Here is a 6,842-nt window from a genome sequence, read left to right as displayed (position 1 = left end):
GAACCAGCCAACACTATAGAGAACCAGCCAACACTACAGAGAACCAGCCAACACCACACAGAACCAGCCAACACTATAGAGAACCAGCCAACATCACACAGAACCAGCCAACACTACAGAGAACCAGCCAACACTATAGAGAACCAGCCAACACTACACAGAACCAGCCAACACCACACAGAACCAGCCAACACTATAGAGAACCAGCCAACACCACACAGAACCAGCCAACACTACAGAGAACCAGCCAACACTATAGAGAACCAGCCAACACCACACAGAACCAGCCAACACTATAGAGAACCAGCCAACACCACACAGAACCAGCCAACACTACAGAGAACCAGCCAACACTATAGAGAACCAGCCAACACCACACAGAACCAGCCAACACCACACAGAACCAGCCAACACTATAGAGAACCAGCCAACACCACACAGAACCAGCCAACACTACAGAGAACCAGCCAACACTATAGAGAACCAGCCAACACCACACAGAACCAGCCAACACTATAGAGAACCAGCCAACACCACACAGAACCAGCCAACACTATAGAGAACCAGCCAACATTACAGAGAACCAGCCAACACCACACAGAACCAGCCAACACTACAGAGAACCAGCCAACACCACACAGAACCAGCCAACACTACAGAGAACCAGCCAACACTACAAAGAACCAGCCAACACTATAGAGAACCAGCCAACACTATAGAGAACCAGCCAACACTATAGAGAACCAGCCAACACTATAGAGAACCAGCCAACACCACAGAGAACCAGCCAACACTATAGAGAACCAGCTGACACTACACAGAACCAGCCAACACCACAGAGAACCAGCCAACACCACAGAGAACCAGCCAGCACCACACAGAACCAGCCACCACTACAGAGAACCAGCCAACACCACACAGAATCAGCCAACACTACAGAGAACCAGCCAACACTACAGAGAGCCAGCTGACGCCACACAGAACCAGCCAACACTACAGAGAACCAGCCAACACTACAGAGAACCAGCTGACACCACAGAGAGCCAGCCAACACTACAGAGAACCAGCTGACACTACACAGAGCCAGCCATCACTACAGAGAACCAGCTAACACCACACAGAACCAGCCAACACCACAGAGAACCAGCCAACACCACAGAGAACCAGCCAACACTACACAGAACCAGCCATCACTACAGAGAACCAGCCAACACCACACAGAACCAGCCAACACTATAGAGAACCAGCCAACACCACACAGAACCAGCCAACACTACAGAGAACCAGCCAACACTATAGAGAACCAGCCAACACCACACAGAACCAGCCAACACTATAGAGAACCAGCCAACACCACACAGAACCAGCCAACACTACAGAGAACCAGCCAACACTATAGAGAACCAGCCAACACCACACAGAACCAGCCAACACTATAGAGAACCAGCCAACACCACACAGAACCAGCCAACACTATAGAGAACCAGCCAACATTACAGAGAACCAGCCAACACCACACAGAACCAGCCAACACTACAGAGAACCAGCCAACACCACACAGAACCAGCCAACACTACAGAGAACCAGCCAACACTACAAAGAACCAGCCAACACTATAGAGAACCAGCCAACACTATAGAGAACCAGCCAACACTATAGAGAACCAGCCAACACTATAGAGAACCAGCCAACAACACAGAGAACCAGCCAACACTATAGAGAACCAGCTGACACTACACAGAACCAGCCAACACCACACAGAACCAGCCAACACCACAGAGAACCAGCCAACACCACAGAGAACCAGCCAGCACCACACAGAACCAGCCACCACTACAGAGAACCAGCCAACACCACACAGAATCAGCCAACACTACAGAGAGCCAGCTGACACCACAAAGAATCAGCCAACACTACAGAGAGCCAGCTGACGCCACACAGAACCAGCCAACACTACAGAGAACCAGCCAACACTACAGAGAACCAGCTGACACCACAGAGAGCCAGCCAACACTACAGAGAACCAGCTGACACTACACAGAGCCAGCCATCACTACAGAGAACCAGCTAACACCACACAGAACCAGCCAACACCACAGAGAACCAGCCAACACCACAGAGAACCAGCCAACACTACACAGAACCAGCCAACACTACAGAGAACCAGCCAACACCACACAGAACCAGCCAACACCACACAGAACCAGCCAACACCACACAGAACCAGCCAACACTACAGAGAACCAGCTGACACTACACAGAACCAGCCAACACTACAGAGAACCAGCCAACACCACACAGAACCAGCCAACACCACAGAGAACCAGCCAACACCACACAGAACCAGCCAACACTACAGAGAACGAGCTGACACCACACAAAACCAGCCAACACTACAGAGAACCAGCCAACATCACACAGAATCAGCCAACACTACAGAGAACCAGCCAACACCACAGAGAATCAGCCAACACTACAGAGAACCAGCCAACACTACACAGAACCAGCCAATACTACAGAGAACCAGACAACACCACACAGAATCAGCCAACACTACAGAGGGCCAGCTTACACCACACAGAAGCAGCTAACACCACAGAGAACCAGCTGACACCACACAGAACCAGCCAATACTATAGAGAACCAGCTGACACCACATAGAACCAGCCAACACTACAGAGAACCAGCCAACACCACTCAGAGACAGCTAACACCAAAAAGAATCAGAAAATACATCACAGAACAAGCCACTACCACAAAGAACCAAGAAATACTACAGAGAACCAGCCAAGGTCACACAGAACCAGCCATGACCGCACAGGACCAGCCAAGACCACATAGAACCAGCCAAAACCACATAGAACCAGCCAGGACCACACAGAACCAGCCAATACCACACAGAACCAGCCTGCACATCACAAGATCCAGAAAGATCCAAACACCATCACACAGAACCGGTCAGAACCACATAGAAACTATCGTGAACAAGCTAGAACCACAAAAACCCACACAGGACCAACCATAATCATTTGAAACCAAAGAAAAACCAGCAAGAACCACACGGGACCAATGGACACAAAAAAAAATGATGTTTGAAAAATAACCAGCAACCCAAAAAAAAGAAAAAGTACCAGACAATTTCAGATGTAATCATGAAAACACAAAAATCGTGATAATGAGTTAATGAGCCAAATATCGGCCGTAATTACTATGTAATTGATTAATTAACTGACAAGGTTTTCGTCACGCATGCACGCACGCAGGTATACGGTCTCATATTACACACACACACACACACACACACAGATTCGTCGACAATCACGCAAAGACACATAACATGGACAGTCGACATATCACCCCCTCAGTGGTGCAGTGGTCAGCGACGCTACCAGAATCTCACGGGGCCCAAGTTCGAATTCTGTGTCGCGGGAGATCGCCTCATAGCCAGTTCAGGTGTTCGATCTTCCTTCTTCAGGCTCGTCTGTGTACTGGTGCCTGGCGTAGTATGCTGGGGTGTGTATATGCGTGTGTGTGTGTGTATACATGATACGTAAGGATGAGAGACGGGGCAACACGCGTGTAAAACTCACTCCCCGTAACACACACACACACACAAAGGGAGAATCATGAGAGAACAGATGAAATGAAAGTCTTCTGCAGTAATACAGACGAGGGTTAATGTAATAAGCTAAAAGGAAAAAAAACTGCAGGCAAGACAGAAGACAGAACTTTAAGAATTTGTATGGTCGTACAGCTGAGACCCCACGAGTGTGTAGAGACCTCTCCCCCCCGTCCTCCACTGTCCAATTAGGTAATTACAATTAGGTAATTACAGTTATGTAGCCACACACACGCACACATCCGGAGTTCCTATACACAATCATGCGAAATGGAACACCGATCTAGGGAGTGGAGATGTATGTTGGGTTCAGCCAGGCCTGCCCCTGGCGTGTGCCTAAGACTGGCTGCTGGCAACATACATATATATACAAGTGGCCAAAGAAATTCCCTCCACAATGGCAGTCAATTTCTTTGTGTCAATAATTCAGTTCCTCAGAGTCGAAGCTTCATATCACGATTATTAGAAAGAAAAACAGTTTACTTACCTTAGTATTTGGCAATGGATTCATTTACTCTCAAAACCTGTCTGATTCGTTTGGGAATGGGGGTATACAGTGACTGAATGTAGACTGAAGTCATGGAGGACCAGGTTTCAGCATCAGTGAGTTCTTGGCTGGACTTAATGTTGTGCGCTCGTCCCTGAAGACTGGTTTTCAAGTACCTCCACACATGTTCTGTTGTATTACTGTGTGTGTGTGGGCTTTGTGCTAGCCATAGTGCCAGTGTGGGTCAATTTCTTTTTTTTTTCGCTGAAGTGCACCGTATGCCGAGAGCGATGAAGTATGGCACTATCATCTTGCAATCTCCAAGGATGTTTTCCAGAAACTTTTGCACTGGCCATAGATTTTTTTTTTTTCACCCAAGATGGCTGTGTATTTGTCTGAATTAACATTTCCATCAACTGGCCATGGATTTTTCACCCTGGCTGTGTATTTGTTTGAATTAATATTTCCATCACCTGGTATACCAAAGTCCCTACACCTTCATGTGTAAGACACCCCCAGAACATGACACTTGCAACCATCTTAAAAGGGAGTTTGATAATTCCTTTCACCAAGGCAGCACCCAGACCATTTTTCACCCTCCTCTCGCCTCACATAAACTTCACTGCTTTTCCCCAACACTACTTGTGTCTCATCAGAAAATATAACTTTGTTCCAAAATGTGTTTATATTTTTATATGGAGATTCGTGCTTCAATATCCATGCCTTCCTACTAAAATGGTTAGCTTTGGATATGATCATTTTCATTTTTACAATCATCCTCCTGTAACCGTACATTATCACAGTATCATAAAATATTATTACAGTACTATATAGCATTATCACAGTATTACATAACATTATCACAGTATTATATAGCATTATCACAGTATTATATAACATTATCACAGTATTATATAACATTATCACAGTATTATATAACATTATCACAGTATTATATAACATTATCACAGTATTATATAACATTATCACAGTATTATACAACATTATCACAGTATCATACAACATTATCACAGTATTATACAACATTATCACAGTATCATACAACATTATCACAGTATTATATAACATTATCACAGTATTATATAACATTATCACAGTATTATATAACATTATCACAGTATCATACAACATTATCACAGTATTATATAACATTATCACAGTATTATCATACAACATTATCACAGTATTATATAACATTATCACAGTATTATATAACATTATCACAGTATTATATAACATTATCACAGTATTATATAACATTATCACAGTATTATATAACATTATCACAGTATTATCATACAACATTATCACAGTATTATATAACATTATCACAGTATCATATAACATTATCACAGTATCATACAACGTTATCACAGTATTATATATGTCATTGCAGTATTATACAACATTATCATAATGTTATGCAACATTATCACAGTATTATGCAACATTATTTCTGTGTTATACAACATTATTACAGTATCATACATTATCACAGTATTATACATTATCACAGTATTATACATTATCACAGTATTATACATTATCACAGTATTATACATTATCACAATGTAACCCATATCAAAGTTTGGAGAAGAAAATTATAACAAATTTAAGAACTGTTGAATGAGGTAAGAATGTGAGGCCAGGATGGGAGGAGAGAACTTCAAGACGTCGTGGGAGATTTATCTATCGAACATTAAAGCTAGGAAGTCGACCCAAGCAGGCGCAAGAAGAGGCTACCGGACCTGCTGCTCTTGAGAGAGAGAGAGAGAGAGAGAGAGAGAGAGAGAGAGAGAGAGAGAGAGAGAGAGAGAGCAAATAGATGGGAGTCCATAGAACACTGGAGATAGGAAGGAGGAACTGGTCGTACTGAGGCAGAGGAAATGTATGCCAGATACACACACACACACACACACACACACATATATATATATATATATATATATATTATATATATATATATATATATATATATATATATATATATATATATATATATATATATATTTTTCTTTCTTTTTTCAAACTGTTCGCCATTTCCCGCATTAGCGAGGTAGCGTTAAGAACAGAGGACTGGGCCTTTGAGGGAATACCCTCACCTGGCCCAATTCTCTGTTCCTTCTTTTGGAAAAAAAAAAAAAAAAAAAAAAAAAAAAAAATATATATATATATATATATATATGATGCCCGCACTAGTCCGTGATGATAGTATGAAGGTGAAATCGCACTTCAGTAATTCATACAGTTTCATTTAACGTAATTTTTCTATCCATGTGGCACGACACGTTTCGTGGAGACAATCCACCTCATCAGTTGCCAGTACTTAACAAAGTTATTTAAATCCCAACATCACACTTGAGTCCCGCCGTCCAACACCAATCAGTACAGACCAACCACTGTCCACTTTGTTTAACAGTAACCGTTGTAAGGGAGAGTGATTAAGGGCGGGTCACGTGGCGGGGGTTGACCTGGGTAGCTGGGTGTGTCTTGAACAACTCTTTTTATCTATGTTTTCGTGTTTTGTCAATTCTCTCATAATGATTTGGTTAATGCTAGGATGGGCTTTAAAATTGCCTGGGGACAAATTAAAGTTCTTTAGTATTAGCAAATAAGACTGATTCAATGACGCTGCGTGTGGCATAATCAGTAGAGGGATGTAAAATAAAGGGATTTTCAAGATCTATGGGATGATCATTTTTATGACAATGTTTA

Source organism: Panulirus ornatus, chromosome 9 (assembly GCF_036320965.1).
Source record: "Panulirus ornatus isolate Po-2019 chromosome 9, ASM3632096v1, whole genome shotgun sequence".
Classification (NCBI taxonomy): Eukaryota; Metazoa; Arthropoda; class Malacostraca; order Decapoda; family Palinuridae; genus Panulirus; species Panulirus ornatus.
The sequence above is the reverse complement of the archived record's forward strand: the minus strand, read 5'-3'. Positions refer to the sequence as shown.